The sequence below is a fragment of the Strix uralensis genome, chromosome 6 (genome assembly GCF_047716275.1).
Source record: "Strix uralensis isolate ZFMK-TIS-50842 chromosome 6, bStrUra1, whole genome shotgun sequence".
NCBI classification, from domain to species: domain Eukaryota; kingdom Metazoa; phylum Chordata; class Aves; order Strigiformes; family Strigidae; genus Strix; species Strix uralensis.
The window spans coordinates 14051725-14079155 of record NC_133977.1 but is presented as its reverse complement, the minus strand read 5'-3'; the positions used below and the strand labels follow the sequence as shown (position 1 = coordinate 14079155).

Below are 27431 nucleotides of genomic sequence, written 5' to 3'. Positions count from 1 at the left end.
TTGTTCCTGATTTCAATACTAAAACTTTATTCATTCCAGGACTTGGCAATAACATATAAACCTCAAGTCAATAGCTGAAAGTGAACGGCACATTTTTCTCACAGTGCATTTAATTAAGATCTCAAAGGTTTTAATTTTAAAAGACTTTTTTAGAATTTTATATTCTCCTGTTTCTTCAGTAAAATAGATCGGAAGAGTTCTTTGCATGGTCCAATGGGAATATCTACAAGAAAGCATTAGAAACTGCATTTCCAAGCACTTTCCCAGCTCAGTTACCAAATGAATTTCCTTCACTGGTGCTCAACCAGCTGCTAAGCCTGAGAAGTGTGTAACTGCATTTTCAGCATGAAAAGTGTCCTCTGTATGGATTTAAAAACTGTGTGTGTGTAAAAATAACAAAGTTCAGTGATAATTTGAGGCAACCTTGACAAGGGAAACTAGACAAGGAAGAATACAGCAGCTCATCAAGCCTCCCAACAATCCCACCAAGTCACTGTTCCCAAGGCTCAGTCATGCTACTGGGAACAGAGGCAACAAGTATACATGGCCTATACTGGTACCCAGCCCAACTCTGTCTAGTCCTACAATCTGGCAGACAATCAGACAACGGTACACCCATTTTTTTATGCACAGCACATTTTCCTTCCCCAGGGAGCTCCTCAGCAGAGGGAACTGAAGCTGCTGCTGCTCCCTCTTCAGAGCCATCAGGACCCAGGCTGAAGACAGGGCAAGTGAGAGAACCCCACCACTGGGTATAACACAAGCACAACGTTCCTCAGTAGGAAACTGCTCCAGTCAGGAGATTTCAAAACAGTCACAAACATCCACTACTTTCTTTAGGCTACATTTTCCCAAGGTCATCATAATCAGTGTTTGCCTATTAGATTGAAATTTCTTGAGAAAATACATACTTTGCAAAAGGCCAAGTTAGCTGTTATTATTACAGTGACATACAGTGTCATTTACAAGCTCTAATTATTTTGGAATAATTTTTCTGTCAGTGAAAAGCAGTCAGAATGTACGGAATTTGGCTCCACTGAGAAAAGTAGCAAACATTTGCTTTATGTTCCACTTTTGGGGGGGGAGCTCATTTTGAAAAGGTCAAAATTTACAGGGGGAAAAGGTAGGCTTAAATCCCAAAAATGCAGCAGGTTTAGCTCTGTCCCTTTTAATCATCTGGATTGTAGGAGCCTGGCTGACACCGAATTAAGGAAAACTGAAACCAGATGGTGTAATTGCAGTTTTCTATACTGATCTTTTAAAGCAGCACTGACACACTTGAAGAGAGGTAAGGAAAGCACCAGCATACTGCAACCTATAAGTGAGAAGTTTCAAAGCGTTGAGATCTTTGATGGCTTCATGGTAACAGTAACTGGCAAACACAATGTGCAGTGAAAATACATTCCTTTCTCCATTAAATTATCCTTGGACTTTTTCACTCTCTTCTCTTCCTCCTTCTACCAGCAGGAGTCCCACAGCCATTGGGGCACAGTAAGAACTGACAAAAGGCTTACAAATACATGGTAGGTTTTTTCTAATCGGAGTTAATGAAAAGTCTTTCATTGCAAGACATCAGAAAGCTATTTCAGAGATATTCCTCTACCAATAGCAAGTCGGCCCTATTTAATGGAAGCTTGGAAAGTACACTGTCAACTTAAATTTGTACCCACATAAAAAAAGAGTTTAGAAACCCATAAAACTAGTAGGAATGTTTACACAATTTTAAAACTTTCCAGCAAGAACTGTAGCTATTAAACAAATCAGCATGTCCCAGAGTGTTTGCAGCCCAAACATTGAAACATTAAGTACCCAGGAATATAATTTGCCATCAAACACTTTTTAAAAAAAAGATGCTCTTTATTGTCAACAAAAGTTCCAGTAAAAAAAGGTAGGGACAAAGGAATCTCATGAGTGAGTACTGAGTGTGGTATAGACAGAGTGTTACAGGTTTGCAGGGCTAGATCCTAAGCAAGAGTGGTGCTGGTTGTCATGCCAACTGGGGACTGTGATTACGGTTTATAAATTTGCAGAAGCCCTTTTAAGGGCACTTTAGGCCTTCAGGATCTGGTGAAGAATCATGGCTCCAGTGAAGTCAATAGCAAAAATTCTTCAGTGCACACAAAGCAACCCTACTTCTTCCGTTTCAAAGACTGCCAGTACTCATATATAGACACTCTACTAAATTGCTTGTATAGTGCAGCCAAAATATGTTCTAATAGGTGACGAATTCTTCTCCTTTTTTGGCAAAGTCCCTTTTGAGGAGCATAGCAACTCAAAACTGGCCCATGTCAGTTCACAGCCAGTGCATCCCCTTTCTGAATGACACCACTAAGTATCCCTAGCTGCAGGCCACCAGATCCCTCAACACAGGTCTGAAAATGAGGTGCTGCTTTGAAAAGTGTCTCTTCACAGTGTCCCTTTTTTCCTAATGAAGGCAGCAAGTAGGCTTCCTTCCTAATGGTCAGCCCACTGGAGACTGAAAGTTAATTCAGATCCTTTTTTCAGCCCTACTGCAGATTTAACTTTTTTACAGGGAAAATGTGATACCAGTTCAATTAATGATTCACTAGTCAGAAGAGAATACACCTCAGCTTCTCTTAGTGTTGTTATTAGATTTATGAATTAGGGCCTTTGAAAACTTGATTATCCATGTTGCCACTTTAGTCAGCAACCAAGATTCAACATACACCAGAAGGTCAACAGAGAGAACAAAAAAGTGTCATCTTCAGAGGGGCTTTCATCTATCATAATCACAATCTGCATAGCAGAAGTTTTCTTTACCATCTTTCCTATCACAGTGCAATCCTGAAGGAATTGAGAGAATTGCACTGTGTCCGTTGCTGTTACCAGCTCACATCAATGCAGTTACCAGATGTAATGATCTATTTTATGGCTTTTCACAACTGTGTTCATCAGGGGACAGGCTTCCCATCCAGTTGAATTTGATAAATACATGTGTAGTATGAATGACTCTCAGGTTTAGGTATGGAAAATTCTTTGCATTTGCCTCCTGAGAAAAAGGAGGATGAAAACATAACAATTAGTTTATTGTCTGAGGATACTCTTCACTGAGTTCACTCCCCTTTCTCTGAGTCAGAAATCAATATGTTTATGCTGAAGAGAGCATCATATAGCAGCAAATTGTCCTTCTGTCCCTGTATGCCCTATTAAACTGCCCCTCCTGTTCTACCACATATAGGAAGAGCATCAGCAGAAATGTGAATGTGCCCTGTAGTAATTTACAATTTTAAGTGCCAGTGTATATAAAATAATAAATACCATATATTGGTCTGATTAATGCATGCTTGTCATATTCATTTATTTTCCAAAGGCCTGTGTGGGGCTCACACAAGGCCACAGTACCCATGGGTACTTAAGAGTAGCTCCAGAGGAGCCAGCATGTGGAGAGTGTACTTGGGATGGACATGAAGGTCACAGGAGTACACCTATTTCTAAAACCATGGCAGAGATTGCAAACACCATGAATTTACCACATAAACCAAAATGTTCTCCTCCCCATGAGAATTCCAGAGCATACCTCCAGCCTGAAAGTCTGCACACGGGACTCATCCTGGTTGTATGTGACTATTCCGAAGAAGTAAATTCCTTCCTCTTCGGAAGCATCTTTCATACCCTTAAAAAAGAGAAGTGGGGAAGGATGACACTTCCACCATTCCAGAGAGAAAACCATGGCAACAGCCCCAGTGGCTTTTGCAGCCCCAGTCACAAGTCTCAGGACTGTCATTGGGCATGCAAGCAAGAGGAACCAGCAGTCTAAGTAAAGAGGACCAAAAAAGGAGCCTTTCAAAATGACTCACTACAACGATAAAAAAATGGAACTTGCATAAATAGCTAAGTTCTTTGGAGCACTCATGATCTCCTCTGTCTGCAGTTCTGCTTTGGAAATGTGAGCCAGCATCACAGCATGTGGGCAGATGACTCCGGATGTCTTTCTCGTGACATATCCCTGCAATCCATCCATGGCTCAGCAGTTTCCTTGGTCATCATCCATCTGAAACAAGGCACAACAGGGAACACTGAACCATGTTCCAGATAACAAGATCCAGACTGTACGCGAACTGCTCTTGTGGCATAGAAATCTCAAGATTCAAAGGCCACCAACAAAACAGAGGAAAGACAGACTGACTGTTTGGCAAGCAGGTCTTGTGGGTTTTTTTCATATGGAGGACAGACATCAGACTAAACCTGTTCCAGTGCTGTTTAAGACAGTTATGGAAGAGTGCTAGAAATGCTGCTCAATGTCCACATAAGAACCTTCATCGTGGATATATTTGACACCAGATTATCAACATGGGGATTTTTTCTACTTAATTTTGCTCCTTAGTGGAGACAGAGCCAAATAGGGTGAGTCCACAGGTCTTTAACACTCTATACAGGTTCTCTCAGATCTCCCCAACATCTGGTGAGCATAACAACCTCTACCTTTCTGACATGAGATCTCCCGGTGGAAGTACAGCCACATACACAGCCTTGCAGGTATGAATGGAGACAAAGTAGCTGAGTTCAGCTTGAGTCTTCACTCCAGCAAGCTCCTCTACCTTTGCAGCAGATGCATGCTTTTGTGGGTAACTCAAGTACATACCAAACATATATATCTTGTGCAATGTGAATGAAATCAAAAGGCCTGTGAAAGAGTTAATATTAGCTGGGTCTCAACTACTCAATACTTTAATAATAATCCATTTTAAAAGTAGTGTTTTAATTTAAACATAAATAAAACATCAGTGAATGTTACTAAAAGACAAAAATATGATTTCTGTAACTTCAGAAATCTCAAGCACTTAAAAGCCATAAACGCATGTCTAAACACATCAGTTCTCACAAAAAAACAGATTTTTGAAAGCTATAAAAAGCACATATTTCATCACAACAGTAATGGTATTTACACACAATTTTACCAAAACTTAACACTACATGCTTTCTTTGTTGTGAAATACAAGCAAACTCTTTCTCAAGAAGCGGCAATTATCAGCATTTTCTGAAAAATCACTGGTCAGAGGATACCACATCTCTAAAAGCAACTTGTTAAATCCACTGGTGAGAACTGAAGTTGTAAGTCAACAGTAATGGTCTTATGTCTGAAGGATATATTTAAACTTCATGAAGTTAGAGGTCCTGCACTTGATGTGCCATGTTTGTTTACTGTAAGTGACATAATGGGGACCACACTGGCACTTTTGCAGCTATAGTTGTTTGGTTTGGAATTATTAACCTACCCCAACTTGGTTCCAATTCAAAGCTGTTCTGGAATTTGTTTCAGCTTTCTTTTTTGACCCTCAAAAGAGCAAGATACTTCTTCCTCTTTACACCTAGCTGCCAAGATCCAAATTCGTAGTTTCTGTGTTTCCCTGGTAACAGCTGGTGATGTCATACATTTACTAAGTGGTACAGGGAGACACTATGCTCTCTGTAGCCATGAAAGCCTGGAAGAGAACAGCTAGCTGGCTCTCTGCCCGGCTGCCAACACCATTCACCTTCTCTGCCTGCCCAGCTCTGTTTCTAGATCAATTTGGAGAGTTCCCCAGAAAGCTCGAATCCTTCTTGGCAATGGGAGTGGAAGGTATACAAATACCTGCTCTTATTTATAGTGTCTCAATCTTGAGTGTTTTGTGAGCTCAGTATGCTGAGGACTGTTTTCTAAGCAAGGTTTGTATCTGAAATGACACTCTGAGTTTTGTGTTTGTCATCAAAGAAGTTGTCAACCTGCTCAGAACTGGCAGCACGCTCTGCTTCCACACACATCACTGCTGCTAACAGAGACTGGTGAGCTTCTCTTAAGGTCAATACCCATAGCAGAGGTTGGCAACTGATTCCTGATCAGCCTGGGTTACTCTGCCCAGCGCTGTGTCATTCAGAAATACGGTGGGAAATGAGGGAACGAAGAGAGCAGGTGCAATGCCCTGATTTCTTACCTGGAGAATGACATCCAGAAAACATCCATATTCCCAGCAGAATTCAAACACACACAAATGTACTACTCCACTGGAAGTTTCACTCTATTTCACAACAGTCACCTGCAAACATTATAGCATATGCATGAGAGAAAAAAAGCTTTCCTATTATTAAATACTAAGAGATAAAAGGAACAATCACAGAATGAGATGCATAAAAATTCTATTGTTTGTACGCTGCAGTCACTTACTTCCTAGCGTATACAGGCAATGGAACTGGTGTTCCAGTCCTGAGATGTCGCTCACAACTACACTGAAAAGAAACAGGTCTGCATATTATTCTTCTGGATTAAGCAAAAAGTTATTTATTCTAACTCAGGGCATTTCTCTTTGAGGAATAGGCCAAGAGAAGGTTTGTTACAGAGCTATCAGTGTGATTTGAATCTGATTCATCTAATGATTTCAAAGCAAGATCCTCCTTGACACAGTCTCTTGTCATGCTTCAACTGGAAACTTTGAAGATAGAAAGTAAGGGAATTCTGTACATAAAGAACTCAGGAGTCAGTTGGACACACATATTTCTCCAGGACCGAGAGACAAAAGAGTTTTTATATTTTTCAAGGTCTGTATTCCTGATAGGCTAAAAACAAGTCTATCAGAAGCAGATACAGAATTTCTGCAGAAGTTTCATCAGCGCTCTACAGAAATAACTCGCCTCTCTAGTTTTATGCCTGCTTTGTATTTCTGATATATCTAGAATGAGGAAACACCTGTGCAGCACATTGCAGAGCCATATGGCTCAGAAACCATAAGCACATCCAGCTCAGGTGCCTGTACATAGCTGTGTGACCTTTAAGTTATCTCTGTCATCCAGGGCTTTACTATGGGAGATCATTGCTTGGATAATTGTCCCTGATGTCACTTTTAGAGTCAATGCAATTGTCAACACAGAGCCCATTGACCACCTCCAGACCAAGGACAGAAGTTTCACTGGTGACCCCAGCTCAGCCAGACCACAAGAGTTACAGGAAAAAGAAAGATATGTAGATGAGCAACAAGATGATGAAAGATTTTCCCTCTCCATTTCATTATTCAGATCCAGTTTTGACAACTAATGGCAGACTAGTTTCTCACAAACTCCTGTCATAGAGGACATCTCAGAAAAGATCAAAGAACTGTACCTACCAAGAAATACTGTTCTTGTCTACATTGGCTATTCCTTTAAGTTTGGTCTAAAGCTTTTTAAAAGACTCTCCATTTGACAGCTGGTGCCTCTTCTTTACCTCTTCCTTCTTCCCCTCAACTGACCAAATAATGGGTTTCCTTGGGATTCCATCAGCACCAAACATTAATAAAGTAAAATTACTTTGAGAGATAAGACCCCTGTAATTTCCCTTTTTTTTCTAGGCTTTAGCCTAGAGCTAAGGTCTTGCATGAACTAAAAGAAAAACAAAACAAAACAAAACACCCCACAAAACCCAAAGTCCCTAGACAAATAAGAGGAATTCAGAGCACAGTGATGAACTCTACAGCACTCCCCAGAAAAGATGCCTAGGAAGAATATTACTGCTAGAAAAGCAATCATCTTTGCTACTGGTGCACAGTGAGGAAAAGAAAGCCCTAGGCTGAAATTGGTATTAAGCTTATTTTATTAATTTCTGTTATTAAATCATAAAGGCCTTGAAATCATTAAGAGGCCAAACTGGATGGCTAAGACCAATTATTCAGGAAAACATACTATGGGAAAGGAGACCACTCCTGAGTATTAGCAAGAAACATGAGGAACTGTCCAGCTTTGGTCTCACCGGGAATATGGAAGTACTGTCCGTATTTTAGCATTTTCAGCAGTAATGGCTGATGGACATCCCTAAACAGAAAGCAATTAAGGTTTTGAGGGCCCACAAAAATGTTTTTTTAACTTCTAGAATAAACGTCAGAGTACCTGGACCTTAGACCCAAGAGTCAAATAAATATATAATGATTTCATTTACTATAAGAAACGTTGAATTGTACCTGCTAATAGCGCATTAAGAGCAATAAAGTCCATCACCATGTTACGCTTAGAAATAGTAATGGCAGATTTTAACATCAAGTGTCCTTACAAGAGCTTAATGAAATCAGGATGTGTTTTTCAAAATAATTGTCAAGTTAATCATTGTCTGACACTAGTGACATTGAAATGCAAGAATAAGGGGTCACATAACATTAAATAGCTGACTAAGGCATATTAGTTGTAGCATAAGATGTGTAAGCAGTGCATAAAATCTACAAATGCTTCTCTGTATTTGTGTTTTAAAGATGATACTGGCATGCCGAATCGTTTACACAGAAGGTAAGCTATTTTTCTATGATCTCTGTAACCAGTTTATCCTTCCTGCTTCCACCAAGCACAGGAGATTTTAATTATAAGACAGTTAAGAGTGTTATCCTTCAGAAGATGACCCAGAATAATTGTATGATTTTAGTATAAACTTAACCCTGTGCCTTTTCTTGTGCAAACTACAAGATTTCCAATAATAATTGTAATTGATGTCTTGTGACTTTTTAGGACAAGCCTATCTAAAAAAACCCAGATATTAAACTGTGCTGTCTTCACCTTTATGTAACAAGTAACAGCTTGATAGATGGGGCTGAAAAACAGGAGTCAATCTTCCTTATCAACTGCAATATTTGCAGAATGTGTCAACACAAACCATTCTATGATTCTATGTTCTCCAGTGGCCACAGAGCTGCCCACAATATTTTTACCTTGGTGGCGACTTATTTTTTACTGTTCTGAATGAGAGCGATTTTAAAGCTTCATTGGTACACAATAAAAAGGAGAACATTCTTCTGTCCCAAATAATGGTGAGAAGTGAATGGAAGTCCACTGAAAAATACCATCTTGGAGAATTTCTGAATTAGTTTCTTGAGGTTTCTGAAGCTGAAAGATGTTAAAGATATTCTCTAAATCAAGGGATAAGTGCCAGATGTACTTAAACTCTGAATTTCCTCATTTTTGTACTTTTCTTTAGTAAGCAGTGCCCCTATCTTTGTAATCCAGAATGTAACTCTTTGGTTTGCAAGCATAAACTGGTTTTGTTCATGTGCTCTGCCTGGCACGAAGACCGATATCAGCACAACATATCCTGCTCTCCAGAAGCAGCTATTCCATACAAGCAGGTCCCATTAGCAGAGTCAAATGCTGGGATATGAATGGAAATCTTTACCTGAAGAGCTAGTGGTTGAAGAGATGCCATTCCTGTTAAGAGCCTCATATCATCATGAGATCTTACTCAAAAGAGACTTTGTTGTCACTCTTATATGGGCCTGTCTCTATTTTCCCTCTGCCTCATCTTTCATCTCTGTCATGTATCACAATTCTTGACACTTTGAGACTATTCCATCAGGCATACAATTACCCCCTTGTCTGTGGACATGCACTTGAATTCAACAGCTTAAAGAGCTTCAAAGTCCTTACCTTGCAAGTAACCTCAGGTCCCGCTGCTATGCAGATCAATAGCCAAGTTCACACAGGCAGGCAAGGTGAGACTCTCCATCCTTCAGTGATCTACAAAGAAGAAAGGACCTTTGCTGTAAATCTCATTCATTCTCTCTATCTTAAAATGGCTTTAGCCAGGGGCAACTCTAAGTGCATTGTAATGTTTTGGCCTCAAAAAAAGACTCACTACTGCAGTGCCAATCCACTCATGAGCTCACGCAGCAACTGAGCAAGTTCTAGTTCATGATGTAGTTACAAAGAGATGCTGACTGAAGACAGCATAATTCCTAACACAAACATTTCTTCTTTATTGTGCTCCCAGCAGTGGTATCCACATCCGGCAGAGAAGCTTTCAGAGCATTTGACAGCTGGATCTCCGAGTAAGCATATTTCTCACTTCTGTCCAATACTGCATTTCAGTATGATCACATTGTATAAACTCTGCTGAGATCTGAGATCAACACTGTAAACCCCCCAAAATGAAACTGAGCCAATCACATTAAAAACCACATCTCATTTCTTATATACCTGTCAATGAAAGCCACACGATTGCAGGTATCTGTGCTCCAAAGCAGATACACACTGAAGATGTGCAGGGAGTCTAGAGTCATCAGCACCAGTGAGCAGATTCAGTTGCTCTTGGTGCTGCGTTAACACAAGTTAACCTTGAAGAACATCTGATACTTATAATAAGGAGATTAGTCAGGGAAATTTTTAAACAACCAAACATCAAAATACAGTTAAACCTCACTAATTCCCATTTGTGTCTAGGAAACTTGATTTTGTTAATTAGCAAATAACAACTGAGTTGAAATGGGAGCCTGTACTTTACCATGTACTAATAAATTATTTTTAAAAGGTCATATTACATCTTCCTATATCATCAACATTCACAGCTACAAGCACATTAATAAAAGATGAGTTTGTGTTTATATGTGTCTATATATGTGTGTGTGTATTGATATACACACTAACATATATACATTTCTTTAAAACTCTGTGCTCTGAGCTTAGAAAAGCTCCACTCTGAAACCTCAAGAGTAGAAGTGGAAAAGCTTTTTGGACAGGATAGAAGATAATAGCAATTTTCTGCTGTAGTGTCATTCAGATTCCAGAAGAGACATTTAACAAACCTGAATAGGTAAATGTCAGTAAAGACAAAGTAAAGCAGGACATTGTTGCTGCTCAGAAAAAGAGTGGCTTTCACCACTACTTGTCACTAACTTCCAGCCTTAAGTCTCTGCAAGGAGGAACCAGCTCTCAACTATTCCATTTTTAAGTATTGGTATACATTTTCTCTGGGGTTCTTGCCCTTCTCTCATGCCTGCGACTATGAATCAGGATTTACTCCACGCAAGCAAAACCAGGGAGAAGAAACTCAGGCCTTCCATTTGTTTTCCATGAAAAACATTTGCAGTCACTCTTTACCCTTTTATGATGACAAAGCAATCTCAGAGTTTAACTTCATCAGCTCCTTCACCTTCTTCAAATAGTGACATTTGACACAATCACCATAAGGAAGTTTAAAAAAGAATAACAGCCATATTCTGAACTGACCTCTTCTGATCAGGAAAATGTCTTGTAGCTGTCAACAGCTAAGTATATCATGTAGATTTAACACTTCTCTTAACTAGAGACTTCAAAAGGCCACGTATACAACAAAATGAGTCTCACAGACACTTCTGGTAGTGAAGGCCTGAGCAGACTGTGGGCAGAACTAGCACCAGTACTCTTGAGCGCAACAAAGTAACTAATAAATAGCAATATTGTGCATCAAGAATATGACTGTGCTGACTGAGATGCAGTCAGGATCCTAAGGATGTTTTGAGGCACACATAGTTTTGTAGAAACAACGTTATTAAGCTCTGTTTTCCATTTTATCTTAAATATTATTGATACGATTTTTCTCACAGTGATCAAATATTACTGTGAGAAAGCTCTAATACTGGGTAAATGAAATAAACAGATCATATGTTCATTGTTAACCCTTGCATAACAACTTGCTTTATTTTTATGTCACTGGTACTACTGTACCAAGAGTTTATTTAAAATAAGAAATAAAACTTCTGAGCAACAATGTATTCATGTAATAAAAAAAGAAGAAAAATTGCAGAGCAAAAGATTGTGAAGTAATAGCTTTGATCAGATTGCCAGCAATTTGTCATGAGTGTATTCTGAACTATAATATAAAAAACCCTTATCACACACACACCAAAACATCTTATTAGAGACATGTCTATTTTTAACAGCATCCAATGTCTGACAGAGGCAGATTTCATCCTCACCTTTCACATACAATGAGGATGAGGAGGGAAAAAAATAAAAGGAAGAAAAAAAGAAGTAAAACAGCAGATACATTTAGTGTTCCCTTTACCAAAATAAAGCCTAGCTTATTTGTAGCTTTTGGCTTTCAGCCTTTCCTGCTAAGCTGATTGAATTCTTCAGGAAATGATGCATGAGGGGAGGTTTCCAGCCAGATCTGTTGAGGAACTGAAGAATCCCAGGAGAGTGATGATAAGCTGAAGTGATGGGTATGATAGGAGGCACTGCAGATATAGATAGGAAGAACAAACCAGTTTCAGCTAAACACATCCAAAATGCACAAGCCTGAAAGTGCATTTAGACACTATCAGCCTGGAAAGATGCCTGCTTCAGCAGAAATGACTCGTCAGGGGCAAGCAGCCACTTTAGGACTTTTTAATCAGTATTTCCCAACTGCTGCACTGTAGGCATTCCTCCTGGCAGCATTATTCACTTCACTGCCCATATGCCCAATCGTAATGGCTGTCTCTTGGCCATATTACTTATTATTTTTACAAGGCAGCAGCCTTCCAGCTGCATGACATATGTAGCCCACAGGCATATACTTTTAACATATGCTGCATCTTGTCCTTTACACTGTTCCTATTAAGCTGACACAAAATGAGGAGATTGGCACTGCTCTGTCCTCTAAGCAGTCAGTACGTCCAGGAGCAAGAACAGAAAGCTCCCAGTGTTGCAAGCCTGGCCTGAAGGATTAGGAACAGTAAGGATTAAACATTGCCATGTGTCTAATCATGCCCTCATGCTGAGTGTTCTTGCCTTGACTTTTCCTTGTAAATTACCTTTCTTTTAACCTACTTTTTCCATTCAAATAGAGAAGTGCTCCAGAGTACTCTTGTAAAACTCATTCTGAATAAATAGCCAATGACACTTTAAATTAGAGCACATCACTGTCAAGCCCATGAGACTTACCAGAAGGCAAAGTACAGACGTAAGATTTACATGAGCTATTCCTGATTTTTACCCATTTAAGTGACAATTGAATCATTTTTACCACAGACCAAGATCAAAGACTTGAGTGTTTTACCTGGCTGGCTAAAGAAATTTTATCATTCCCTTGGTCATTCTTAGTCAGTTCTGAATTTGCGGTTCAGCTAGGAGACTTGCATTCTGCAATAAGCATACGGTTGTGCAAAAAGTCTTTGTTACTTCTCCAGTGGGTTGTGTAGAAAGCTCCTAATCCCACCATCCAGTATTTACTGTATTCTTAGCATCAGGTCAAACAACTATAAAGATCTCTAGTTTATAGAAATGAAAAGTGGAAGCAGTTAGATAGTCAACCCTAACTCTTTCTCACTGATATATACACCACATACATATGTACCCACACAACAGAATCTGCTGCGTTCAAAACACAGACGACCCAGTGAGTCATAATCATGTACTGAAAGATTTAAAATAGAACTATCCTTTCCTGAAACAGCAGGTCATGAAGCATTATTTTGTGTTGGGCATTAAGTGAGAACTGAGCAACCTGACTTTCATGCTACAACATGTTCTAAAACACTTCGGGCTCATGGAGTTGGTGGTTCTCCACTCAAATCTATGCTTAGTCTGCACATGGAAGGAAGCAATATATAGAAGGGAAAATTAGGGATGACAGACTGCTCTAAAAAAGCTTTAGAAGAAAATAAGAGTTGCTCTTCTATCTCTCCAACTGTCTTCCCCACAAAAGTGTATGCTGTGGGTCTCCATTTCATGTTAAGCTGCAGCTTCATTCCTGACAGAGCACTGTCACTTACAAGAGTCAGTCCTGGCAAAAGGGGAGAAAAAAGAGACTTTCAATAACTGACATTTTTTTTAGCAACTTCAGAAGTGCTGGGAACAAAAGAACCATCCTGGCTGTACAGCTGTAAAACTGGAAAGCAGTTTATGAAAGTCTGCTCTCATCAGGAGCTCTGAATCTGCTCTTGAAGGGCTAACATCCTCTAAGTGCTGGTGACAAGCAGCTCTTTTTCTTTTTCCAATGTCTCTTTGCTTTCTATTTGAACCTGGGATTAATGCCAGGCTGTTCCTGAAGCTTTCAGACCTGCAGACCATTTGTCAAACCTCTAAACCAGAGTATGGCCACAGAGCAGAGAAGCAGGGTAAATTTAGCCCATGCTGAGTTCCACGGTTGGATTCCTCTGTGATGTCCAGTGCACTTCATTTAAAACTAGCTCAGGAACCTCTATACTCCACTGCAACACAGGCACACTCCCCAGGCTTTGTACCAAAGACACAATGCCTCTTTAAAAGGCAGTCTTGTGCTCTTGATGAAAAATCATAAAGCAGGAATCATAGAAGTCCTTTGTGTTCCCTTTAGTCTAAGGTTTTTGTGGAGTAATCTTTCATAGTAGCTGAAATGGTGAAAGGAGTCTTACAGTAGTGGTGTTTGGAAGACTGGACACCACATGTGTCAGGGCACTGCAAAGGCTGGGAGCAGCGGGAGCTCCCGTGGGGCTGGCAGGGGACGGCCTCACAGCCACAGCCTGTCCTACCACCACGGCCAGGGAGGCCTGAGGGCAGCCCCAGCCATCAGGCACCTCCCTGTGGATGGGGACGGGACAAGGCCAGGCCAGGATGTACCCCCATGGGTGGGGGTCAGTTGAAGGCCAGGTGCAGGGAACCAGGATCAGACACAGACCCAGGATGGCCAGGCAGGGCCTGGGGGTGGAAACGGGCTGAGGTCAGGCCAGGATGTCAGCGTGCAGATCAGGCCGGGCTTGGCAGAGCCATGGCTGGGCCCGGCAGGGCTGTGGCAGAGCTGGAGATAAGCTTCCTATGGCATTCCTGGGGCAGGGACTGAAGTGGGGTCCTGATCCATGTGTAGGGGTGAGAGGAGGCCCCAGGGGAGGCTGGACAGGGACACTGAGGGCCCATGTTAGTGTCCCACGGTCCTGACAGCATGGAAGTAAAACCATATGCACTTGGGGCTGTCACAGAAGAAGGACCATGCAGCTGCCTGACACTAGACTGTATCCATATTTGAAAGTTTTAAAACACAATGAAGAAAAAATTATATATAACTCTCCAGCAGGAAATGAAGAGGCATTTTGGTTTGTTTTTTTTTGCATTTGGCATGCAGAGGGCATACTCAGCCTAGACCTAAATATAGCCTTCTGTCTGCTTAAGGACTATTTATTCTTTCTGTCTCCTGACACCGGTACACACAAAATTTGTTTAACATTCAGCAGATGCAGCACTCATACAAAACCATACAATCTGTTCCAGAGAAATCAGCGGTAATTTTAAGAAGCCATCAGCGTGCTGAGGGTGGAGGACCAGCCAGTAGCACCATGTCAGTCATACATTTCCCAGCCACAGTTCTCCCCCCAACACCTGAAACTGGTACTGGGAGTTGGGAAATAAGATGGTCAGAACCAGTTGAGGCAAGGCTAAGGTATGAGCGATCAAGAGTTTTCCCACCTAACGGATTTTTCCAATAAAAAGTCACAGACTGTGCTCCCTTCCAAAATCACTTTTTCTGTCAGCAAAGTCAGACCCACGGCTCTCTGCCCAGCTGCCTCTAAAGCTTTTGCAGTTTTGTTTCTGCCTCCAGGAAAATGGCCTTTTTTGGATCCCTGCATGTATAATAACCACATGGAAAAATTAGCAGCCATGAAAGTTTAAATGCAAAAGCATTATTTTCCATGCTTTTGGAAAATAATGACTGCTGTCAGTGATTAAATTAGCAGTCTTAATCTCAGATCACACATTCATCAAAAGAGTTTCATTATATATTAAATAGTGCAGTGCATATATCCTCACTTAATTTAATAACTATTCATCTGATGGAAATCTGACAGATCTTTAACTATTAGAACTGAACTATTGCACACAGAAGATTTTGTCCATTTGCTGGCAAAATTCGTTACCGAATACAGTGAGCCAATTTAAAGATATACTGTATGTGGCACACATAAACATTATTCAACTCAACATTTACTAATATCCCTTTTTCCTTTGCAATATCAAGTTTTTCTATAAAAAGACACACTGTTAAAAAGGAGCTGCACAATTGAGTCTTCAGGGGTGGGTTGGGGTGGGTGCCCCACATGACTGGGCCCCTGGGGTCCCCACAGGTCAGTAGGTCTTTTAGACACCTGTGTCTCTGTGGGTTGGGGTGTGCCTCAGATGGTAGGGTCCCTGGCATTCCCAAATGCCGTGGTCCTGGGAGTCTCCATGGGTCAGCAGTACCCCAGTTGCCAGGGTCCTCGGTCTTTCTGGACATTAGGGCCCTTGCCTCTAGGGTGTGGTGGTGATGCCGGAGGTGCTGACCCATCTGTGGCTGCATTCACTGCTGTGAAATGAGTCCAGCCTCAACATCACCTCTGCATGGCTGCTGTGGGCACAAGGACATGGTGGGGTTGGGGCAGCCAGGTGATGTTGCAGCAGTGGCTAGAGCATGTCAAGAAGGAGTAGTAGGCAGGGTGCAGGAAGGACTGGGACAGAGGGGAGAGAGGAGGTCATGGGAGGACACTGGGGAGATGAGGAGGGACAGGGACACAGGGACGCATGGTGCCTACAGGATTCCTGGGTGCTTTGGTCCTTCACAAAACACCACAACTCGTGTTCTAGGATGGGTTGATGAGTCAGTTGCCCAAAGGTTTCAAGGGCCTGCCAAATATCCACAGCAATGGAACAGAAGAAGAAAGATCAGCATGAGCACACTTGCAGGAGAGTGTATCAGGGACAGCTTGTTTGTTTTAACAGAAATGCCTTTTGCAATGCTTGATGCTAAAGGAGGCATCATTCCAAATTAAAACAGAGAAATCAGCCAGGCTCATCTGAAAACAGTGGCCAGGGCTTATGGCCAACACCCTCTAAAGCAAGAAGCAATCATTGGCACTTGGGGCATCCCAGAGGTGATATGGCACCCACTCACTGAAAAGTAGATCTCAGCAAGGCACTGAGGGTGGGCTTTCCAGACCAAGTACCCGCAACTTTAAAGGCTGTACTAGGAAGCTGGGGCCAATCTATTAAAAAGAGCCTACCAGCTCCTGCCAGGTGTCACTGCTCATCCACAGGATGAGTTTGTAAATCCAGAGATGGAAAAGGCACAATTGTTGTGACATGAAGTTGCATTTCTCTAGAAAAAACCTGCAGAGAAGATAGCCATATAAACCTGAAACCTTAAGTAGTAACAAAAGCTTGGGCAACTCAGAACTACACAATCTGTTTAACAAGCTGTCAATTAACATAGCAGGGGTAAACCCCACTGTCACTGAAGACTGGGAGCCATGGATGATTTTAGCAAAGCCAGAATTTCTCATAGGACATTCAACACCATTGAAAGAAAAGAAAAAGAATACTGCAAATCCTATGGAGATTTTGCTCTTCACAGAAGAAAAAAAAAAAAAAAGAGAGAGAGAAGTAAATGCTTCATTTAATGCTTGGGAAGATTAAAAAACCCAAACCCTTAATCTCTCATTTTTAAGAACATGAATGGGAATCTAATTCTCATGAAACACCTATATCAATAACTTCCTCTGTATAAACCTGTTTTTCATGCAGAGATGTGTTCCCAATTCAGAGCCCAAAGAGAACAGGCAAGGCAGGTACTTGGATAAAAATCTAGACAAAGAAATGTGAATGCATTCTGTGGAGAAAACAGGAAAACTCTTAGCACACCAATACACCTGTTAAGAAGAGAATCATGGCTATTTACTCAAGCACTTCAATGCCTGAAAACATATCTAAAGATGTGCAGGTCTAACTCCTTAAAGAACATTTTTTATTCTAAGAACACCAACTATAAACACAGTTACAAAAGAGCACTACGCACTAAAAAGTCTAGCGCTACTGTGAAAACTGTAGTAATGTATACACCTCTGATGGTCTAGCCAGCTGCACAAACTTCCTCTCAATCCAGTCTGCAGGCCCTTCTTCAAGAGTGCTAACTACCTATGTTGTTCCCTCAGGTGGCTGCCTTTTGCCAGCGAAAAATTGAATTCCCAGATATTTTTAGTCCAGATCTACTTCCCACATCAGCACTTGAATCTGGAGATGGTTTGGAAAGTGTACACGTACTTTTCTTATTCCACCCAGTAGTTTTAAGATGGTCCTCTTCCAGGAAAAATGTTCTGTCCCTCTGAACAGAATTATAAATAGGGAGAGGAAATTCATTTTATATGCCTGTGCTCTCTGTTTCAGTAACAGCACATGCTGGGTGTGATTCAAGTCATTTGCCTGGGGTCTGCTCCCAGCACAGAACTGTTATGGAAGTAGCTTTGCATGTTGCTGCTGAGCAGCAGGGCCACTGACTCCTGATTCTTGAGCTGCGTTCACTGCCAGCTGGCACTCACAAATCACGTTCAGCCAGTCCTTCTTTGCTGTTTGTCCAGGTTCTTCCTGTCCATTGAGTAGATTAGTCTGGACTTCACATAGCTGAGTTTGGGTCTAACTGGCTACAACAATCCGAAATGACTGCTGCCTAAATGCACAGACTGCACCATGGCACGTGCCTTCTCATCCACTTCCCCTTCCGTTTAAGATCACAACACATATCCATGGCAACTGCAGCTCCTGCTTACAAGAAAACAGAGACATTAGGAAATGTCTAGAATCTCCTTCCGCAGTTTGGCATCAAAACATAGGATGTAGATCCAATGCCTCTCAGTTCTCTGGGAACCACTGACCATCTCCTTCCACTGTTTTCTCCAGGGACCCCAAGCCACTAGAGCATCATAGTTACCCTAAATACACAGCAGCAATCAAGCACAGCACTTGGCTTAAAGAGAGCCATTTCCTGCTTGAAGGATCACTGCAACATAGAAAAGACATGACAGTAGAAGGAAGACAGCGTAGGAAAAGAATTAGTTCATTATACAGGAGCAAGATAGGAAATAGCAAGCAGCTTGCATTTCATATGGGCAGAAAGGTGAGGTCTAGGAGAAAAAAAATGGACGTGTTGGAACAGTCTGTTCCAGCAAAGCTCAAAGCTAAATGTGGCACAGAGACATACTATTCACCCACAAACTCTAAACCTACAGAGGAAGCATACGCCTGTCAACATTTTGACTGATAATAGAATTAGCTTCACATTACAGCAAAACCAAAAAAGGCTTGAAAAGAGGACCCTGAAATGGAAGAGCAAAATTAAGGTAATGAAAGGGCTTGTTATACTCTGCTGATCCTGGCTGACAGATACTGAGAACAAAGAGGTTAGAGGGGCTGTGTATTGTAAGAGAGTCTGCCACTCCCTGATATTTGTGTACATTTACAAACCAAACTGATCCTTTGGGGTGACAGCAGAGTGAGATTAGAATGATGCATACCTGACAAGAGAGACTCTTTCAGATTTGCTGTTTGACTAGCCATCAAAATACTCACTGTGCCTTTTTTTTTTCCCAACTATTGCTCAGACACTTCATCAATGATTAGTTTGTAAACGAAGGTCAGGCTTCTTCCTTACCAGGGATACTGCATATAAACAAAGGGAACGGGAAATTCTAGTTCTGGAAAGAAATGCAAGAAGGGATGTTCCAAGACATCCTACTGGAATATGTGTCTTGTTCTGTAAAGTTGCAGTGATTATATCCAAGACAGAGGTTTAAGAGAAGTTATGCCTCTTATTAAACCAGCTGATATAATGGGAAGAAACCGAATTTTTCCAGCCTTCTTGTGTACTTGAGAGACTGTTTTCTTTTTCCCAAGACTATGCAATTTTGTCTTTTCTTTTTATTACATCGTTCTACAAAGCTAACTAGATCATGCTAGTTACAAGAATGTTACTAAATCATTGCAAATTCCCTGTGAAAAGACACCACAAGCATTAAAATAAAGAAAATTTTAAAAAAAAATATTTTATCCCTTCGTGCTGATTTTGGATCAAGCCATAAAGACTCAGCACAGATGCTGTAAGTACAGCTGAGAAAAAGGAGTCAACAACAAAAACGTAATCCTTAGGTGTGTGACTTCGGGTAGGAGACCAAAAAAGTACCAATTATATCCCACATACCTATAAAATGGTGTCTTTTTTTTTTCCAGAATTGGAATATTCAGCTTTGTCAGATCTTAGCCTCACACTAAAGAATGAACAACACAAATAGCCCTTGACCTGGCAGCTTCAGATTGCATTCTCCCCACTTTTGGGAGTTAGTTGTTACAGCAAGTCTTGTTATCTTGATCACAGGTAGAAGTTAGATGTTCAGCAGTTACTGGCATTCAATGGATGTTGCATGTGTGCAACCATCAAAAAAGCAATTTATGAAAACATTTCTATTGATCGTAACCCCTCCCCACGTTATCACTATCGCATCGGCTATCACAATAGTTATCATTATTTCATATTGCATATGAAATACCAGCTGGGTGTGCTTTTCACTGCTGAAATCTTTTCCCTTCATAGAACATGAAAGTGGTACGTTCTGCTTGGTGGTGGCTCTAAAACCTTTTACTGATGGGGATTAAAAACTGCTGTACAAAGGAGTTAAAACTTTGTAGTGTTATGCCACCACTGCATGTAGGGAACAACAAAGAAAACTGTCAGCAAGGTTTACCAAGTTCTGATGGGGATGCACTCCACTTTAGCCCGTGGTTAAGTGAGGCAAACCCCCAGTGTTCATTACCAGAAGCATGCACAGTACCAAAACAACTCTTGTATCGTACCTTCCCATCATGGCTTCACATTTCAAGACAGTGAGCAATGCACTTTCTTGGGAGTCCACACAAGAGAGTCTCTGGTGGTTATTTTCAAACACCATAGTAGCAGCTCAGGACTTGTGCTCATATAGATCCTGGAAACAAAGTTGAACAATCACACTTCAACAAACACATTTAAAATGTTTAGTTTAACTGTGGTTTCCAGTAAGAACATTTATTGCTATCGCAGTAGTATCCCTGGGTCTAGGATCCCTTTGTGTTTCGTGAGGCATAAGCAGAACTAAAGACCATTCCTGCCTGAAAGCACTTGCAATTTCAGCATAAGTAAGAGACAACAGGTGGGTGGAGACAAATGGGCAAGCAGAAAGAAATGTGTGCCTACAGAGACAGGGCAATGCTATGGAGAAAGGGTCAGACCAGCTCCCAGTGAACTAGCTAAGGTGTCCTAAAAGGTGTCCAAACAAGGGCAGCCACTTGGTGTGATCAGTCCCCTGCTACAGCTTCTAATGCTTGAGCTGCTCTCCTCAGACCTAGTCCGGACACCTCCATCACGTCCCATGGGCGTAGCCAAGAAGTATTAGCCAGTATGATGAGTAATACTGGTCAGCAACAGTGTTTGTCTAATTATTGTCAGGCTAATTTGAGCTACAAGTCTCTTCCCTGCTCTTCCACCACATTTAGCAACCAAGCTTACAATGAAATGGCAGGCCAGGCCCAGGAGGTACCTGTGCCAGGAGCTTTAATTCTTTTCTAATCTACGATGGGGTGGGCAGAGCTAAAGAACAGAAGTAATACAGTTTTAGTAACTAAACTGTTGTTCTGTTTCACTATTGATATTAGAGAGACAGAGATGAAGCACTGGACTGTAAGTGTGTGTATGTTTGTTTCTCAGTCTGTTGTTGGGCAGTGGGTGTAAAGGAGAAAAAGCTGGTTTTCCTGCTTCTTGATTTCAAAATATGCATAGAAAATACATACAGAAGTGGCATATACAGATCTACCTAGAGGATCTCCTTGAACATCACATTTCCAAATGAGCAGATCAAAGACGCACAGGATCAAATTCCCTTGAGGAAAGCAAAGTGAATAGTCTCCAGTTTTCTCTTCTGGTAACAAAACTCCAGCAAAAGACATAAGGTAATCATTGGCCAGTTGTGCAGGGTGTTTACACTTACATTCACTACCAGCAGTTGAATGTGTTCAGCTGGTCACAGACTCAAGCTATCCATAATAAAATGGGCTTCATCAGCTTGGCCCAGCTGGTGACTCCCCAAGCTGCACACTGCACAGCACGGGTAGCTCTGCCACTCCAGCGCCTGCTTGCCAACAGGGTTCACTTGCCCAGCTGAACTGAAAGCCATGCAGAGCTGAGTCGTCCTGCTCTCACACCAGGAGCCCAGCACACCATACAGCTCTGTCCCTGCTGCATGCAACCCCTCAGCCAAATGCCAGTTTCCTTTTACTTGGGAGCATGCAAATATTTATTGGGCAGAGAATCAGTTCATGTGCAAATTCCTTATAAGGTGTCTCCTCTCAGGCTGACAAAAAGAAAACAAGAATGTCTCCTAAAGCGAATTTTGAGAGTATTTACATCATTAACAGGGCTTTCTATCAAGGCTTCCGCTACACAACTCCAGAGTGATGCATTGCCATATCACAGCTCAGCTTTATCTCCAACCATGGGATTCTTTCTTATGAAGCCAATAATAACCAGGCAATAGCTGGCATAGCACAGCAATTGTGACATGAACAGGAACGAAGTATTTCTACTAAGATCTGAGGGAAATGCAGAGCACAAACCCTTGGTATTAACCTTCAGATTGTGATTAAAGACCTTGTCATGTAATTTTACTTATAATTCTCTTCACAGAAATGAGAAACAGCAGGTAAGGGAGGCTCAGACATGGCTGCTTTTCCAAGAGCTGTATCACTTTTGGAAGATTAAGAACAAAAATTCTCTTTAAGAAAAATGTATTACACTACAAGTCAGAAAAGCATCTGGGACCATCCTGTCTCTAAAATTAGACGTCTAGTGTTTATTAGATTGGCATGAAAGGTTGTTTGAAAACAGTTGATGGAAGAGCCAAGATTAGGAGGCCAAACACAAAGCAGGATGCACAAGGCTTCCTAGCAGCAGACTGCAAGAACGTGAAGAGAGGAGAGAAGGAAAATAAGGAGTGCTTGAAAGGTAGTAGAGGTACTAAGAGTTTTTCCACACCACCATATTGGCACAGGCTGTTTGTAATGAGCAGTTCCCAGCTACAGTGCTGGCTACAGCTAAGCCATCATTTCAGGCCCTGTTTTTCATTACCAAGAAAAGAGGCAGGACTCGGAAGAGCCAAGTGAGACTCAACTATACCAATCCCAAATGGAAAAATGAGCAACATTCTCTTTCCCATCTCCTCCCATCCTTTGGCATCTCTTTTTGTCTCTCTGAAAACATTTACATTTAATGAAGGTGGGCATTTTCTCATTTTTGCAGGGGACATTAAGAAATTGGAATCAGTGTTTAATAATGTATCACCACTGAAGTGCAGCAGGGCATTTCCAGTGGATCTTTCTGTTCCAAAGCCAGCTGAGGCTGTCAGGGAAGAGTGCCTTTTGCAGTGATGAGGCTCTGAAGAGACAAGGGCCTTGATTTTCAGACCAGAAATGGGAGGCAAAGAACAAGAAATGTCAATGGTCCTCCAGGGTTTATGGACCTTCTGCTCCTATTGAGCACTGAGAGATGATTTTGCCCTTTACACATCTTGCTCTAACCTCTTCAGAGCCTAATGAAAATTTGTTGAGGGGTCTCTGTTTAACTTGGAATTCCTTCAAGTTAGTTTGGCTTTTTACCAACTACATTTGCCCATCGGACCTCCTCTCTGGGTGCGCCCTAGCACTGTGAAAGCACTATACAGCTGCTTTATAGCTAGTTTTTATTAGGCTTAAGGAAGAGAGGGGATCTGAGCAATGAAAATGTAGCTCTGTTACACCAAGTTCTAAGATAACAAGAAAGTAGAGTGTACGTGAATAAGCAATAACATGTGAACAATAATATAAGACAAGGCTATAGATTTCCTCTTTTGTTTTCCTGACATAACAGAAGAACTCTTTAAATGCCTGGTAAAATCAAACATGTTTTCTTAGAAAGGAGCTACAGTCCATCCACATACATCAGGAGTGGGGGGAAAGCAAGCGGTGTGAACCCCTATGGGAAGCTCCATACATGTATGCGCAGACACACAAATTGCCTGTACAAAGGCTGCAAGCATGGTGGAAAACCACTGCAGAACTGCAAAGACTACACAGTTGTGTATGGCAGAATGTGCATGGCTCCATTTCAAGCCAAACAGAGACAATATTCATTGTTTTAGCTAGTTTCTTAGCACTTAGAAAATCATATGCCACATTGTTCTTCCCTTTATGCTTGGCATTTAGGAGGCTAACGGTCATCGGACTGCTATCTGTTAGGAAATTTTAAGGGCAGTTCTTTTCTTAACAAATTTTATCTTTTCCAAGAAATAACTTCAATGGTTTAGAATGTTGCTGTAAAAGTGTATCTATCTGCTTGATAAAAAATTTGCAAAGTTGACTAAACCCTGGAAAGCTGACAAGCCCGTGGAAGCCTTTACACTGGTTTCAGTGGAAAGGGGCTCTGATCCTACAGACACTGCCAGATTTCACACAAGACAGCTAAGACTGGATTGAAAAAACAAAAGAAAAAACTTTTCAATTAAAATAATCAGCTGTTTGTAACATACAGATGAAAATTGTTTATACCCTTAATCTGCCATCACCCCTTTAAACTCTTAAATCACAGCTGAAACTACTGTCTTCTTCCCCGTAACCCTTCTACATGTCATTCAGGTCCTTTGACTTTGCTCTATTTATTTAAGACTACTTTGGTGTGTCTACTCCCCTGATACCGTTTTCACTGAGTGAGCCCAGCATAGTGAGAATTTTGATCTCCTCCTGACAGTTACATAACTCCTCCCCCTCTAACGAGAATTTGGGACACAGGCACACACTGCTGCAGATCTGCCTTATGAAGCAGCAGCTTAATTCCCTACAGAAAGGTGAAAAAAACCCCAACTGTTTTACTGAAGATAAAACATGCAGATAGTTCTATTCTTCTGAGAATACTTGGCTGGCATACTTAGAGCCCCCTTATTTCACAACATATATTTAAAATAGACTGTTTGGAGGGGAGCAAGTTTCCTTCCTACCCACTCCCTTTCACCACCTCTGCTGATTTGTGGTTAGACTTTCCTCAGGAAATTTTACCTAGAGAATTTGCACACAGCTTTGAGACAGAGATAAGAAAAGCTGTCACCTCTGAAGAACCAGCCTCATACTCAAATTCCAGTGTCCTCAAAACTCAAACTCCTCAGCTCTGCACTGAGTGGGGAGGCAGGTGCAGCATGCCCTTTGCAGATCTGGAGTGATGCCTTGAATATGCTCTGGGGTGAAGAGCAGTCTCAAGAGCATATTTCAGCTCACAGAGCCTTAGAGCCTGCCTGCTTTCTGCCCCCACCAACGACTAGTAGCCCAGCACTACCGTGGCCACAAAGGCACACTCCATTTAGCAAGAGCTGAGCTGAGGATACTTGCTAGCAGATGGGGCTGCCCAGGCCACATCTCTGCCCAGCTACAGACAAAAGCAAATACACTCAGGCCTCCAGAGGGGTCTACGCCTCAGAACAAAACCTCCCTCTGCTCTAGAAAGGCAGTGAGCAAGCCTGCCTGAGAGGGCAGGCTTAGATATTGTGGTGACACAACCAACAGCATGGCAATGCCTAATAACAAACATGAAGATTTTACGGATCATTGTAATTAAAGCAGGTTTATTTCTAGGTACCTCATTGCAATATTCCACTAGAAACTGTGGTAACCCTAAGACCTCAGCTTTTTGGGCTAGGTCACACCTCAAGGTCACCAACACCTTGCCTCTTGGCCTTCTCCTGGGAAACAAGCACTGAGCAGAGTTCCCAAAACAGCACTAAAATCTGTACTCATGTGATGAACATCCAGCTCCCGGGTGCACAGAGTGCCCAGGAAAACCTTGTTTCTAACTCAGTGGTCTCAAAAGAAGGAAAATTTTAATTACATCTAAAAGATGTATTTGATCCAACTTCTTGTTCAATATTTTTGTTGCAGAAGACAGATTATCATTACAATCAGCATTTGAATACACTGTTTCTTGGGGCATAAAACATTGTGTACAAAGGGTGCATTTAACATCAGTGCTGAGCCTTGCACACCCCATCATACAAACCCTTCTACTCACCAGATAATCCCTCTGAAGCTTGTGGGACCCTTCATGAAACAGAACCACCACAGCCTTCATGCACAAAGGCAGCACAACTCCTATGGAGTTACTGTAAAGCAGGCTTTTGCCATATAGCTTGAATACAACGGCCCATGAGATCTGGCAGCAAGTTCAGAGGAAGTACAGCATCCAAGTTCTTTTCCAGTTTGTCTGCAAAACGTGATACATTAAATGTTTTGCTTGTGATGATCTGCTTTATTTGGCAGGCAAGACAAAAGGATTCAGTCATTGTCCAGTAAAGCTTTCAAGCAGGAATTGCCAGGAAATCAGTGCAAGAAGAAACAAGCAAACAAACAAACAAGAAAACCCCCAGGATTCTCCAACCCTAAAGCAAGGTAGAGTTTATGCTCAAAACACAATTTTTTTTTTTTGCAAAGAATATCTTGTCAAGAAGAAGTGGAAATTTACAAGCACCTTTGGCTTCACTCAGATGATTTCCATGGAGGCCACCATCTTCTTCCTTTGTATACTTGACTACTGATGATGTGTTAATATGGGACATATTCATTTTGTTTGCTCTCTGAACTGTCTCTGGAAGAAGCAGACACTGTATGTACTCATCCAGCCAGGGCAGCGGTACCACAGACAGCTGTGCTGGGCCATATCCATAAGCACCACAAGGTGGGGGCAATGAAGACACCACAGGCACGAATATCTGGGCAACCTGCAAAGGCAAGGTCACTGCGAGTTTCCCAACACAAGCCCTCGATAAGCTGGCGCTCAGGCTGCCCCGGAGGCTCGCCTAGAGCTCATGGTGAGCCAGGTGAGCGGGCAGCCCCTCTGGCTCAGTTGCATGAGAAAGAAGTGAAAAACACAGTGTCTGCTTCAGACACAGATGCACACAGACTTTTATACGTTTAGACTAGTTTTCCCCTTAGAACTGGGGCTGTGTTGGAGCCACTGGCCACCTGTGTCCCTTGCTGCTGCCCTGGAGCTTTTTTCAGAATACTCTGGGAGAAGATACACAGATATATTTCTGGAAACTATGTAGTGATCAGTACAGCTGGAACATCCTTCACCCAGCCAGCAGAACCACTGGCTTCAGCCACTGCAGTTTTATTTCAGCTGCAGCAACACTGTTCAGCAGAGCCTACCCTGTTCAGTCCCTCCCTACCCTGGTAGCAGCCAGCACATCGGGTGCCAGACAGGCTGCTCGAGTCAATGGCTGCTCCCGCTGGACAACAGGTTGGCTGTGCTGGACAGGACATGCACACGTACAGCTGTTGCAATCCTAAACAGATGCAAGGCTACAGTTCTGGGGGAAACATATCCACATCTGTGTTATCTCAAAGCTGTTATCTGTTTGATCTACTTTCTCAAGTCAGCATGGGGCGAAAGTAGTCCCTTTTTTTTTTAACTATTTCATAGTTATAATCCCAGCGGCTCAGAAGTGCTGCTGGGACTGTTTTAAGGCCTAAAACACTCAATCAGCCACGGGACAAGCAGCAATCTTCAAAAGCAGTAAAAACCTGAAATCCAGAGGTAGTGACAGTGGGCACATGGCTGAATAACCTTGGCCCACAATCCAATGTACTGGAGAGTAATCTGATGACAGAAGCTGGTTTTATATGAACTAGTTTTATACTTTCCACATCCTGCATTTTGATTTTTATAGCTATCCTTCAGTTGGAGCAAAAAGTCTCCAGACAAGATCAGTATCCTGTGGTGGCAGGACCTCAAACATACAATATTGTCACTGCCAGGAACAGCTTGTCTCAAGAACAGCCCAGCCTCACTAAGAAACTATCAGTCATACTTTAAGGAGGTGTACAAGGAGCAGGCACTTGCCCAAAACAACTTGGGATGTCTCAAACTCAGC

General features: G+C 41.8%; 1 long non-coding RNA gene across 1 annotated transcript; it reads right to left on the bottom strand.

Moving 5' to 3' along the window:
• LOC141944940 (uncharacterized) lies at positions 1-25749 on the bottom strand. The gene is made up of 5 exons (XR_012629373.1): positions 25571-25749; positions 20308-20435; positions 9373-9462; positions 5934-6035; positions 1-4012 (listed from the first exon to the last, which is right to left on the bottom strand). It is a non-coding gene; the product is annotated as an uncharacterized LOC141944940 (long non-coding RNA).
• Between the last annotated feature and the right edge of the window lie 1682 nt (positions 25750-27431).